This window comes from Protopterus annectens, chromosome 1.part0, assembly GCF_019279795.1.
Source record: "Protopterus annectens isolate FY-2018-M chromosome 1.part0, PAN1.0, whole genome shotgun sequence".
Lineage (NCBI taxonomy): Eukaryota > Metazoa > Chordata > Ceratodontiformes > Protopteridae > Protopterus > Protopterus annectens.
Window position 1 is genome coordinate 171,748,558 of NC_056725.1, and position 15,116 is coordinate 171,763,673.

The window sequence follows — 15,116 nt, forward strand, 5'->3', positions numbered from 1 at the left end:
TGGGCATTCGGCATTCCCAAACTGTGGCTATCACAACTCCCTTACTCAGATCCCACTGGCTAGCACAATTCTCCTGTCAAAAACCTGGGAATATCAAATTTTCAAAGACATGGTCTGATTATCAGCCTACCAGTATCATGAATATGACTGAAAGCCTGCAGTAATATATAGGAAAAGGTCTATTCTCAGAATGTTATTTTTATAGTAGAATAAAAAAGTATCAGCCTACAATGATGTACAACTTTAATGGCAGTGTACAATGCTAACACAGCTCTTAACCTCTTACCACAAAAAATCTGGAGAAAGCCAAAAATAATGGGGGGACAAGGCTCGAATTAAAAAGTCTTGTGTTATAATATATTTTCTAAAGGATATAAAGCCTGAAACTCAAATGTCTTGTCATTGTTTGCTGAATTCAGTCCTCACTAATTTGCCACAAAAATTCAGAAAACCACAAATTTTATGAGGAACACATCTAAAATATGAGGAAAAAATCTAGACATTCTGCGTTAATCTGGACAGTTGAGGGGTATGGATGGATGGTAACAACAACAGCTACACATCACACTGGCAGGGACTACACAGAATAACCCCTTATATATGAGTGAAGAACCTGCTGCACCTCCTTCTACTCTATAACCCCACCCACATATAGGCAAGACCTGGCTTCTGCCTTTACTCTTGACATAAACAGACTCATCATGGTTGTCAAATTGTTTCAAAACTCACATTCACTTCTACCATCAAACAAACACAACAAGGCACCAGGACAAAACAACATAAGCCCATGAGCCTGATAACACTAACCATAAAACTGAGGAACTAAGGGAGGGGGGGAGCTAGTGCTGAAAAAACAGAAATGATGTCTAACATTCAATACCATGGTTAGCACATTATAAAACTGTAGTATAGTCATTCCATCATTTCTGTCTCTGCAGTCCTAAGCAAACAATACACTTAAACCATGGAAGAAGGACAACAAATGTATACCAAAGGAGTGACATAGTGAAACCCCCCTAGCCTTGCAATGGCAATATACTTAGCATTCTTTAGTGAACAAATCTCCCCGTAAGACATTCAGACAAAGGCAACAGCTGAGCTACAGCCCGTCCAGATATGTCTGTTCACTGCTCAGATAGGACCCGCAACAGGTTTACCAGCAAAATCTTAACTACTAGGAAATCTGCAATCCATAAGGAAATTGTCTGCTTCTAACATATTTGGAGGAAATGAAACAAAAAGATAATCATATTTCTAATCTCTGTTGTCCTACAAACGTAAGCCCTCAGTTTTTTTTGTAAGAGCCATAAAATGTATTAGCCTCTCTCAAGTTCTGAGGTCAAGAGTAGAATGACAGAGGAGACTTTCAAGATGTCTGCAGACTAAGCAAGAACTTTATTTCAGCTTCCCCCATGTGAAAAAAGAAACTGAGAGATAAGGGCTAGTAACTCTGCCAGTTTTACACTGCCTGGATGCAAGCAAAGAAGAAACTTAGACAGCCTGAAAGAAAATCTACTAGAAAAGGTAAAGAGAAAACACTGGTAAGAATCCTGCAGCTGTTCAGCAAAAAGTAGTTCAAGCTCCAACTTTGGTGCAAGACATGGCTTCCAGTAATCTAGAGGGAAAATAAATTGTGTGCTCAGGGCTGATTAAAATAAATGAAAATTGAAGGAGTATATCAACTTAAATAACAAAAGACTGGATAAAATGGAAGAAGCTTTAAACAGCTATTCAGATGAACTGATAAAACTGCAAAAATCAGAGGTTGAAATAAAGAAAAGCCTGTCTGGATTTGTAAAACTCAGGTCTTTCAAGATGGTTGTACAGTGAGTAACAGTTTAAATTTAGGTCTCCCAGTGTGAAAACAGAAACTCAACAGAGAAGGCCAGCAGACTTTTGTGTTTATGGGTAAATTTCAGTAATTGACTAGTAAGTGCACTGCCTGGATGCCAGGAAAAAAGAAATACAAAGCACCTGGAAGAAAATTGGCTGCAAAATGTGAGGAAGAAACACTGACTGGGGAAAATTCTGCAGCTGTTCAGCAAAAAGCAATGCAACCTCCAGACATGACTTCCAGTAACCTACAGAAAGACATTTGGCAACTGCATATACATATGGTTAAAATAAATGAAACACTGATGGAGTATATCAACACAATCAACAAAAGGCTGGAAAAAATGGAAGAGGCTTTAAACAGATATTCAGATGAGATGATAAAGCTGCAAAAATCAGAGGTTTAAATGAAGAAAAAGCTGGCTGAATATGATACTGCTCAGGAAGATATGTTTCAAAAAATAATAAAATTAGAGGACAAAGCACTTAGGGAAAACCTGAGATTTTCAGTTATACCTGAGAAGCTGGAAGGAACAGACCATTAATTTTATGAAAACACAAATAAGCAACTGGACTAGTATTCCACAGCAGGTGTTTTTACTTGAAGGGTCACTTTGTGTGTATGCTCCAAACCTGGCTATGAGAAAGCAACCTATACCTTTAATAATGATGCAATCCTACTAACAGCAGGTGTTGATTCTGATAAAACTGTGGCAGAAGGACAAATTACTAAAAGTGGGAGACAGCAGAGTGTTTGTGGAGGATGATTACTCACTGTACACCAGGCAGAAGAGGAGTAAATTCATTCCACTATTCCGGGAATGTTGAGACGCAGGTGTGAGATTCAAACTGCTATACCCATCTGTCTTCAATGCATTCTTCCCTAAAGGGATAAAATCATTTTTTTCATGAAATACATGCTAAGGAGGAAATACAAAAGTTTGTCCAACAAAAAGTGAGCTGTGAAACAGACGCAGCTTCTGCTTCTTGTTCTTTTGGTAATAAAGACCACAGAGAGACTGCAACAGTGAAACCTTTTCCACTGTTTCAAAGGAAATGTTGGAGAGAAGGAATGGGCAACAATAATTGACTAGAAGAATTGAGAGTACATTGGGAATGAAGCAGAGAAGGCTCTGGGAGATAGACGACGAACAGTAATAAAACCAGTAACTTAATGTGGGATTACAGTGCAATAATTATATTTGTGAAATATGACAGAACAAGAAAATCTGGAAATTTCAGACTTTTTCAGAATTTGTTGGACTTGTGGGGGACTCTAAAGTATATGCCCTCCTTCATGTCATTAATGTTTGGAAAATGCTTTGGTGAGGGAAAGAGAGGGGAGAAAGTTAACTGTAAGTAAAGAACATTTTTTTTCTTAATAGTACTATTTCGGTAGTGCATGGTTTTCTTTGCAGACTATAAAATAAAGTTTTCTCAGTTATTTTTAAGTTTAATGGTGATTGTAAATAGGTTCTGCTGTTCTTTTTTCCCTTTATTACTCCCTTCTCTTTGGCTTCTTGCTCAGTTTTAAGAAAGGTATGCACTGCAATGTAAAAAAAAAAAGCCTGGTTAAAACAGAATGGCAAAAGAAAATTTTATGTGCTTTTTCTCATTTTGCATGGGGGAATGACTAGATTAAGGATGTTAGATTGATTTAGTAACAAGTTTTAAGAGAAAGCAAGTAAATGTAAAAGAATAGTGAATATTGTGAGTCTTTTTTCTAGCAAATGAATGTATGCTTAATAGCAATTCTGTATCTGACCCTGATGTCTCCATGAAAACAATCTAATAAAGAGAAATTGACTGTCTGGTTCTCATGTCTCCATGGAGACAATCTGGTAATGAGAAATTGGCTACTGGTCCTCATGTCTCCATGGAGACAATCTGATAAAGAGACATTGGTTAAAGTCTGGTGAAGAGTGATTGGCTGGGGAAAAAAAGAAAAGAGAAACTGGATAGGAGATGTTCTCTAAAAGCATTCAAGGGTTTTCCCAGCTGGGATAGCTATAAAGATAAGACAAAACCAGTTATCACTTACTCGATGCACAGGCTGCACCATGCTTCTTAGCATAGATGACCTTCTTTTAGGTTAACTCAAGTCTATGAGTGTGTCTGTCAGTTTGGAACATTTTGTTCCTATTATTTATGTATTTATTTATTTATTATTTAACATTTGTTTACTGGGAAACTCCGACTGGACACAGGTCCTTTTTCAGCGGAGGCCTGGGGAGAAAAGCTCCAGTTAAGCAAAATTACAAGCTTGAGTTACAGTTACAGGTAATATAAGACTTACACAAAAACATAAAGTTTATAGACACTGCAAAAGAAAAAGGCTTGTCTGCAAGCAAGTTCAAAGTGTCAGACATAAAAGTTACAAAAAGATAAATCTAAAATATCTTAGATAAACGTGTACAATAGACATCACAGTATGAGTATGTACATATGTATATAAGTCATTTGTCATGCTTGAAAATAAAAAGAGACTCCTAACAGAAGGAGAGAACAGATGCCTCAGTTAGGATTTATTGGGAGGCCAATGAGATACAAAGTTAGTTAGAGATGTATAGTTGAGCAGTTAGACGTCTATCCAGGGCAGTTACAAGAACAGAGCCAGGAGTATTTCAGGTGTAGTTTTAGGAGTTTTTTAAGCTGTGTTAAAGAGCAGCAGGTAGTAATTTGGGTGGGCAGTTTGTTCCATATGTTAGGGATGTAGTTTGAGAAGAATGATTCTCCAGCTGTGTTTGGTTTGGTGGTGTCTAGTAGGAATTTATTATTAGAGTGGAGGGGGGTCTAGAAGTGATGTATGGTTGTAATAGTTTTTGTAGGGCAGGGGTTTTGTCTGGTTGATGTAATATTTTGTGGGCAAAGGTTAAGTGATTAAAGCAAAGTAGCTGAGGATGTTCTAGCCATTCTAGTTGTTTAAGAGATGTACAATGATGTGTTCTATATGGGTCATCAGTGGCAAACTTAGCAATTTTATTAAAACAAGCTTTGAGTTTGGTTAGTTCAGATTTGTGGAGGTTGGTTAGGATTGGGGAGACATATAGGAGGGAAGATAGGAGATGTGTGTGAGCAATAGTAGCTTTTGAGTGTCTAGTTAGGAATTGTTTGTTTTTGTAAAGTAAACCTAGTTTCTTGTGGACCTTCTTAATGGTTTGTGCTATGTGTGTATATCAAACTTTAAGTTGTTGTCAATTTCTACACCCAGCAGTTTGGTATTAGTTGTAGGGGTGATGGCGGTTTTATTTTTGGATAAGATTATGAAAGTTTAGGAGGAAGGGGTCACCTTTGTTGGGGAGAAGAGAAGGTGCTTTGTTTTGTTGGGATTTAGTATGAGTTGGGAGTTGCTGAACCATGTTTCTATGGACAGGAAGGAGTCTTGGGTTGTGGTGTGGAGGTCAGGAAGGGAGGAAGCTGTGCAGATTAGTGTAGAGTCATCTGCATATTGTATGACAGTGGCTTGCAGTGTGGCAGTGTGGAGCTGGTTGATGAAGAGGGTGAAGAGTAGAGGTCCAAGGATGGAGCCTTGTGGAACCCCTAAGGTAACAGGGAGAAGAGGGGAAAGCTGCTGCCATTGGATGGCCTGCTGTCATCATGACAGGTAACTTCTGAACCATGTGCTAGTAGAGTTACTGAGATTTAGGGTGGAGAGAATGCTGATGAGTTTGTCATGATTGACCATATCAAAGGCCTTTAACAAGTCTAAAAATGTAGCAGATACAAACAGTCCTCTGTTTCTATAGTGGTTCACTGCATTTGTGAAAGACATGAGGGCTGTGGTAGTGCTGTCAGAGGGGTGGAAACTGTGTTGAGTGTTTGACAACAGTTTATTTGTGTTAAGGTAAGTCATTAATTGAGTGTGTATACTCCTAGGAATTTTAGATAAGGAGGACAGGATGGCAATTGTTCTATAATTAGTAAGTTTATTTGCGTTACCTCCTTTTTGTAAGGGTATTATGCATGAGATTTTCCAAATATTTGGGCCCATGTTTCCTGATAATGATCTGTTTATGAGTATGGCTACTGGGTATGCTAAAGCATCTGCTGCGATTTGCAGAAATTCTGCTGGGAGGTTGTCGGTGGCTGATGTGATAGATTTTAGTTTTCTTAGTAGTTTCCTTGTGGTATCATCAGACACTGTATGGAATGTTAACAGGTTGCAGCTATTTTGGGAGATGATGCTTTGCAGGGCTGTGGGTGGGGTTGGGGTGGTGGAGACAGTGTGAGAATTAGCAAGGGTTTGGATAGTTTCAGTAAAGTATTTATTGAACTGGGTTGCTATGCTGTCAGGATTGATGGCTGATGGGGTAGGAGTAGCTGATTTGCCTGGTAGAAGTATATTATTAATTCTGGCCTGTGATGCCCGTGCCCTGGCCCAGCAATCAAGGAGCCTCAATCCTCACCACTAACACCAGTGAGGGGTGTCTCATATAGGAGTAAAAGATAACAAATACCCACAGTAAAGTGCAATTTCCCTTAAGAGCACACAGAGATCACAGTCAGTCCGGGGCTGGTCGTTCCCTCGCTCTCCAGGTCCCCAATAGGTCTCCCCACTGGCACAGCTATAGGGTCCAGATCTCAGCCTAGTGGGCAAGCTAAAACCTTCAGCACCCTCTCTGTCCAACCGGTGCTTTGTGTCCCTGTCCAGGTAGCTGACACACACACACACACACACACACACACACACACACACACACACACACACACACACACACACACACACACACAAATACACACATACACTTTGAGAAGAGTTTATACAACCACATAGACACTCCTGGGAAAGGCTGGCACAGGTTCTCCAACTGTGCCCCTTTTTCCCAGACTATATGGTAGTACTAGCTGCCACCACCCACTAAAATTTATCAGCTACTCAAATGTCCTTAAAAGGGTGTCCAATTATTACTGTGCAATATTATTATCCAATTGGTAGTATAGCCCAAGGCTAAAGCTATTGGAGTGGCTTTGTACAATTTTACCAAAGGCATGCAAGTACTTTTTGTTTGTGTCTTTTGGCTTTTCCCGGTTAGGGGTCGCCACAGCGGAACTCCGGTCCACAAATGATTGGCAGTAGATTTTTACGTACTGGCTTGCCGGGCCTAATGCACAACCTTCAGTGAAGGAATGCCCATTCACGCATGTTGCTACACAGAAGACGCTCTAACTGAGAATCGAATGGGCAACGTCTAACTGTGAGGCGACAACTCTACCGCAGCACCACCACCACAAAGGCATGCAAGTACTCTAAAGAGCTTAAATTATTTCTACAAAAACAGCCACTGTTGAAAGGGTTTAAAAATATTTAATAACAAATAGTCAAAATACAAGACAATACTTTTTACTACACAGTGCTAGTCAAGAGTTCAGAGATCACAGAGAAATACTTAAAATAATTCAGTAGTACACTTCTGACATCACAGAAAAGCACAGTCTAATCTTTCTAGTTTCTAACTATTTCTAAGAGAAAACACTAATCTAAGATAAACTTACATATAGAGCAGGACAGTGCTGGTGAGTTAGATGGTCAAGACAAAAATGCTCAATGCTCTCTGATTCTCTCTGTTTTTAAAATCACATTCCTGGTTCAAATTACATCATTCTTCACACTTCCCTGGGTTCCCAGGCTAACAGAAACTACATTTACATTCTTCATCTCTGGGCAGAAACCAAAGCAATAAAGGACATTTATGCATGCAAATTCTGGACATTAACTCTGGCCTTAAAACAATAGGAAGGATGCCTCACTCTAGACTTACTGGCTCCGAGTTTTAACATCAAAGGGTTACAACATGCTTTACTCGGTCAGTAGAGTGCACTGTTGTTATATTATTTTCCAATGCCACATGTAACACTATTTTTACCCTTTAAGCCATCTTCACCCAATCTTCACATATCTCCCCCCTGGAGAACTCAAGCTAGTTTTTCAAGTGACCCTTGAGAAACACTGCTTGAGTGAGTTAGGTCTATCTGATTATACCTTACCCCATTCCCTGTCTTGAGAGCCCATCTGCATTGGTATTGCTAATCCCACTGCGGTGCTGCATGGACATATCATATGCTTGCAACCCCAGGCTGCATCTTAACAACTTGGCATTTTGCTGGCTGGCTCTGTTTAACCATGTTAGGGGGTTGTGAGCTGTCATAACAGTGAATTTCCTTCCATACAGATAAGGCTGAAGTTTCTGCAGTGCCCACACTATGGCTAGACATTCCTTTTCTACAGCTGCATAGCATTCCTCCCTGGGTTGGAGCCTACAATTGAGATAAACCACTGGGTGCTCTTTCCCCTCTGAAGAAATCTGGCTAAGTACAGCCCCCACCCCATGGTTCAAAGCATCCACCTGCACAACAAATTATTTCCTGTAATCTCGACTGGCTAACACAGGGGGTCCTCCCAAAGCTTCTTTAAGAATACGGAATGCCTGATCACATGCTGGGGTCCACACTACCTTATCTGGTCTGTTCTTCCTTGTCAAGTCTGTGAGGGGAGCAGCTATGGTACTATAACTGGGGATGAACTTTCTGTAGTACCCTGCTGTCCCTAAAAATGCCCTCACCTTCTTTTTAGTAACAGGTGCAGGCCATGCCTGAATGGCTTCCACTTTGACAGGTTCTGGACTTATCTTACAACTCCCCACTCTATGTCCTAGGTAGGAGACCTTTGCCATTCCCACCTGACATTTGCTCAGCTTAATGGTCAACTCTGACCTCTGTAGTCTGCCCAGCACCTCCCTGACATGCTGAAGGTGCTCTGGCAAGGAATGGCTGTAGATGGCAATATCATCTAGGTAAGCAAGGACAAACCCACTGGCTCCTGCTAGGATATGATATACCAGCCTCTGGAAAGTTGCTGGGGCATTCTTCATCCCAAAGGGCATCTTTGTGAACTCATACAAGCCAAAAGGAGTCACAAAGGCTGACTTCTCTTTAGCACTGGGAGTCAAGGGCACCTGTCAGTAACCCTTGGTAAGATCAATTGTTGTAAGATACTTAGCCCCACCCAGCTGCTCTAAGGCCTCATCTGTCCTTGGCATGGGGTAAGCATCCAACTCTGTGTGACTATTTAATTTCCTTTAGTCCACACAGAACCTGGTGCTGCCATCCTTCTTTGAAACCAGCACCACTGGGGAGGCCCAGGGACTGTTGGACTCTTGAATCACCCCTAGTTCCAACATCTCCTGTACCTCCTCCCTCAGAGTCTGTTTGACTCTCTCAGGCACTCTATAAGGGGACCTGCCTAATAAGCCTTTGGGGTCCTGTGTCCACCTAGTGCTGCCCCAGGTGGGTGCACCCTGGTTTCCCAGTGAACATGTCCCCAAACTCCTGCAACACTGCTCGGATTTCTCGTACTTGGGTAGGAGATAGCTGCTGGGACATTGCTACCCCTTCCACTGAGGTGTCAGCCCGAGCCCCATTGAGGAGATCAGTCCCCAGATCTCCCTCAGACTCCTCCTGCAATCCACTGCAAATGCTCAGCACAAGAGCCTACCTATAATGGTAAGGTTTCATCATGTTAACATGTTACAGTTTGTGCCCCTGCCATCTGCCTAGCAGTTCCACCATGTAGTTAACATCACGTACCTTTCTTACATCTTGTAGGGTCCCTCCCAAGCTGCTTGCTGTTTGTTGTGTCTGACAGGAATGAAAACCATTACCTGCTGCCCCACAGCATACACTCTAGCTAGAGCATTCCTGTAATTCCACACCTTTTTCTGCTGTTGGGCTTCTGCCATTTTCTCCTGGGCCAAGCCCATGAGTTCCCTAAGCCTTGTCCTGAGGTTTAGGATGTATGCCACAACAGACCCCTTATGAGACTCGCACTTGCCTTCCCACTCATCTCGAATTAAATCTAGTGGTCCCCTCACCCTATGCCCATACAGCAACTCAAAGGGTGAAAAACCTGTGGATTCCTGGGGAACTTCTCTGTAAGCAAACAACAGATGGGACAAATATCTGTCCCACTCCCTCTTAAACTGATCTGCAAATGCCCGTAGCATAGATTTAATTGTAGAGTTTAACTTCTCAACAAGACCATTAGTCTGGGGATGGTAGGGGGTGGTCTTCACGTGCTTCACCCCTCAGGACTTCCACAGACAAGCCAGCAGGTCTGACATGAAATTGGCACCTCTGTCAGTCAGTGTTCCTTTTGGGAAACCTACCCTGCTGAAAATCTCTAACAAGGCATTTGCCACCTTCTCTGCCTCAATGGAGGACAAAGCCACTGCCTCAGGGAATCATGTAGCATAATCCACTACCACTAGTATATACTTTTTCCCTGTGGAACTTGGGGTACTTAGAGGACCCACAATATCCATAGCTACCCCCTGAAATGGATCCTCAATCACAGGCAAAGGCATCAAAGGAGCTCTCACCTTGTCTCCTGCTTGCCTACCTTTTTGGAACTGCTCACAGGTCCTGCAGTACCCTGTTACATATCTGGAAATGACAGGCCAATAGAAGTTCTGCATAATACGCCTCTTTGTACATTGTATGCCCATATAACCTGCAAAGGGAATATCATGGGTGATGGCTAGAAGTGCCAGATGGTAGGCTCTAGGCACTACCAACTGCTGTACTCTCTCACCTTCTAGCCCTCCCTCAGGGGTCCATTCTCTGTATAGTAATAACCCTTTGTCCCAGTATACCGATTCCCCCTTTCCTTGAGAATAAGGTGCCTCCCTAGCTACCTGCCTCAGGCCTTGCAATGTAGGGTCTGAGAGCTGAGCCTATCTCAGCTCTCTCCTTGTAACCCTGCCCAGCTCCCCTTCCACAAGAAGTCTGGCATCCTCTGACAGTGGTGCCTCACTGTCAGCCTGGGTACTACTAATCACATGTACTTTTGCAGTCACTCTGTCCAAGGGACCATCAGTACCCCCAAGCAGCTGTGACTCACCTTCAGTCTCACTGCTACAGAGTAGCTCCCTCCCTGAACTAACCACCTCACCAGTCCTGGCTGCAAGTATGCAGTCTGTCTGGGTCTCACCCAGGCTATGAGACTTACCTGCTTGTCTCCAAGCCTGAATGCATGTAACTGCACAAGCACAGGGTACTGCACTATCAAAATCATTCCCTATCAGAACATCTTCAGGTATATCCTCAAACACACCTACTTGCTGGCTTCCTTTTCCACCATCCCAGTCCAGGTGAACCCTAGCCAAAGGTATTTGGAATGGGATCCCTCCTAAAGCCCTGACTGGAGTAGACTGTCCAGGCAAGTAGCCCTGACTGGATTAGATGGTCCAGGCAAGTAGTGCTCCTCTGTAACCATTGCAGGCTTTACAATGGCTATATCAGAGGCTGTGTCTCTCTTGGCAATGGCCTCTTTGCCATTCACTACAACAGGATATAACCTCTGGTGCTAGTTTGGTACCCTTGTTGTCCCAAGACAACCTACTATTGACATTTTGTCTTTCCCACTTACTGGCTGCCTCACCTTTTGTTCCCCACATTGCCTCCATGGACACCAGTATGCCACATGGCCCCACTGGTTGCATTCAAAACATTTAATCCTAGCTCCTGGACGTGTACCTGGATTATGTTGGGACAGTCCTGTAGACCCATGAGCAGTACTGGGGTCCCTTTCCTGTGCAGGGCTGCCCTGCTTGCCAGGTATAGGTCTTCCTTCTCCCCCAACTCATCTGAAGTAGCACATTGTCTATCAGCTAACCAGATCCTTATGTCCTCAAGCAAAGTGCTAAGGGCTTGTTCCCTCACCAAAATGTCTGCCAGCTCTTCAGAAGTGGTGACCTGACATCCACTCACCAACCTATGGAAATAAGTGCTCAGTTCAGCTACATATTCACACACATAGAGCAAGACAGTGCTGGTGAGTTGGATGGTCAAGACAAAAATGTTTAATGCTCTCTGATTCTCTCTGTTTTTAAAATCACATTCCTGGTTCACATTACATCATTCTTCACACTTCCCTGGGTTCCCAGGCTAACAGAAACTACATTTACATTCTTCACCTCTGGGCAGAAACCAAAGCAATAAAGGACATTTATGCATGCAAATCAAATTCTGGCCATTAACTCTGGCCTTAAAACAATAGGCAGGATGCCTCACTTTAGACTTACTGGTTCTGAGTTTTAAAATCAAAGGGTCATAACATGCTTTACTTGGTCAGTAGAGTGCACTGTTTTTACATTATTTTCCAGTGCCACATGTAACACTATTTTTGCCATTTAAGACAACACCTTGTGGTTTACATTAATATTTACAGATGACAGAATTACCTCCAAATTTCTATCTGGCTAGGCTGGCAGCCTTCATTCATCTTCACCCAATCTTCACATGGCCCAGAATTGTTGAGGGTTATTATGGTATTTTTTCTGGATATTATGGTAGTAGTTGGTTTTGTCTGATCTTACATATTTCTTGGCTTTATTTCGCAGTTCTAGGAATCTTTGTCTTGTTGATGTGAGCCCACAGGGCAATCAAAGTGGGATAACTCAGGGCTGACTGCAAACACAAAAACAATCAATAGATTGTAGCTCATTCAGACCAGTATGATAGATACTCTGTACACTGGAGTAAGCATAGGTCCTATGGAGTCTGATAGAGTGCAGGGAAGCTGGATAATTGTTGAGTTGGATGTGAGCTGTGATGGGGGGCCTGTAGTGTGCTAGCCACTTGTCTTACAGTCAATACCTTTTAAAACAGTGTACAAAATATAGGAGAATAACCTGCACTGCAGTTGTTCTGTAGCTAGACAGGTGATGTAGTTTTGCTAGCTCAGCTAGTTTAGATTCCGGCTTCACAGCGCTGTATGTTAGTAGTGCAGGGCAAAGCAGTCCAGGCGATAATACACTTCTGGGTGTCTGTGGGCTTATAAATGAATTTCTGGGGGTTTAACTAAAAAGACAAAAAGGAGAAATACTTAAAATATTATAATAACTTTGCAACTGTTGTTTCAAAAAGAATAAGCACTTACTGCAAGGTATACTGAAGGATGGAGGGGTACGGACAGCTGCTTTGGGAATCCAAGATGGCACCACAGGTTTAAATCACCTTTGCTGAGACCATATTGGAGGGGGTGGAGGTTTAAATTGCCTTTGCTGACACCATATTGGATGAGGGGGGAGGGGGTTGTAAAGTGTAATGACTAATTGGAGCAGGGGCTGGCCTTGGGTAGGAGTGAATCAGACAAAGAAAATCACTCAATCCCCAGACTGGTTGTAAGTATGTCTGTTTGGAGAAAAGGTACCTTGCCTTTCTGTGTTTGTTTTCTTTTGAATATATGCAGGATCGTACAGAACAAAAGTAATATCTTTATTGCCTACAATATGCTGTTTAGCCAATTCAGAAACTATGTGCTGTGTATTTGCATTTATGTTAACTTTAGTGTGTTTAGCTTAGCTGGAAGTCAGGAACAACTACTAAAAGGGTATGTGACTGTATATTAAGGAGTTTTGTAATTAAAGATTACAAGAAATTCTAGCTTGTGGATGGGGGTGGGCAGTTGGCATACCTGGCCTACAGTTAAAGTACACTATGCACTTAATACAGTGATAAGCCCAAAATATTGTAGAATTCAGGTACACCTACAATGCTTTTGTAGTCCTTTTTCTTTCAGGATGATTGTTTCTTTTTATTGTTTAGTGGCCAGGTTCATGAAGTTGCTAGAGCAGGTAAAAACTGCCATGGACCAGTAGAAGGGGAATGGCTGAGCAACCCATTCACAGGGGCTGTGGATATAATGCTTTTGTAGTCCTTTTTTTCAGGATGATTGTTTCCTTTTATTGTTTAGTGGCCCGGTTCATGAAGTTGCTAGAGCAGGTAAAACTTCAATATTTGAAGATGTATATCGTTTTATGTGTTAATATTAAATCAATAGATTTTAGGGGGCTATTGGGGGATTTTTCTTTGAGGACTTGCAATAAAACAAAAGGGTTTGTACAAAATGACATAGGTTCTAATAGATGTGAAAAGAAATAACTATATAAAAAGTTCAACCTGCTAAATAGTGTATGCATGTAACACAAAAGCTCAGACTAGACATTTAAGAAAAAATGTGTTATACATAAAGGTGGGAATAATAACTTTTTAATACAATAATGTTTTCTATAATATCTTTAGATTTCAATGGTCTCACAGATAAATACAAAAAAGAAAGAATAGTGAACTATATTAAAATGTAGAGTGCAAATAGCTATGTTACAAGATACGCACTTGGAAAGAACTGAACATGTGAATTTGATAAAGAAAGATTTTCAAGATGGTTATTCAGCGGAATATCTGGGATAAAAGAAAAGAGGAGTACTTATATTAATTGCAAGAGGTGCTGCAATTGTCATAGAAGAGGATAAAAAAGATAATAATGGCAGATTTGTAGTGCTAAGGAGCTACTTGCAGGGGAGGATGGTTACAGTGGCATGTATTTATATTCCACCTAAAACCACTATAATGGAGCTTAAGAAAATTATGGGAGAAATAATCAGTTTTCAGCAAAGAATATTACTTATAGGTGGGGACTGGAATTTGATTTGCAGCAGTGAATATGTGTCTGAAGGGCCTAGAAGGGAAAGTATAACAAAGGAGGGTATATTTTTGAAGAAATTTATGCAATTATTTGGCACGGAAGATGTGAATTCAGTAATAGGAGTTTGGAATAAATATACATATTATCCCCTAAGATATAAAAACTGGGATAGGCTAGAAAGAATTTACATTTCACAGGAACATGTGCGCTTAATTAAAGGTCTTGCTATGCACCCAATAACTATTTCAGATTATGTGCCAATAATAACTAAAATAAAATCACATGGTAATGAATTAAAAATTAGACACTGGCACTTTCCCACCTATATGTTGAAAAGACAGGAATTTAAGGAATGGGTAATGGAGATTATTCAGGGGCTATCTGAGTGGATAGAAATTACTTCTGAAAATATAGCTAGGGAGTGGGATAAAATTAAGGTGGAGTTTAAAGATAGGATACAAATAAAATAAAAGGAGCTATGGTTAACAAGTAACAAGAATTATTTAGAGGGACTGACAAATGTTAAAATATTACATAATTGGAGGAATCTCACAAAACAAGAAATCAACTGCAGAATGCTAGGCAGAAAATAAGTGAGTACCTCGATAATCTACACGAGTTTAGAAAGAATGTTAAGCAACTGTTTTTTGATAATCACTAGAGCACAAAAACTTTTAGTACAATGACTCAGGCAACAGAAAGTAGAAAGTGCTGTAGCTAATCTTAAGGAGCCTATCACAAGGAAGGTAACAAGAGATCCTGAAGAGTTATTAGAAATATTTCAGAAATTCTATGAAAG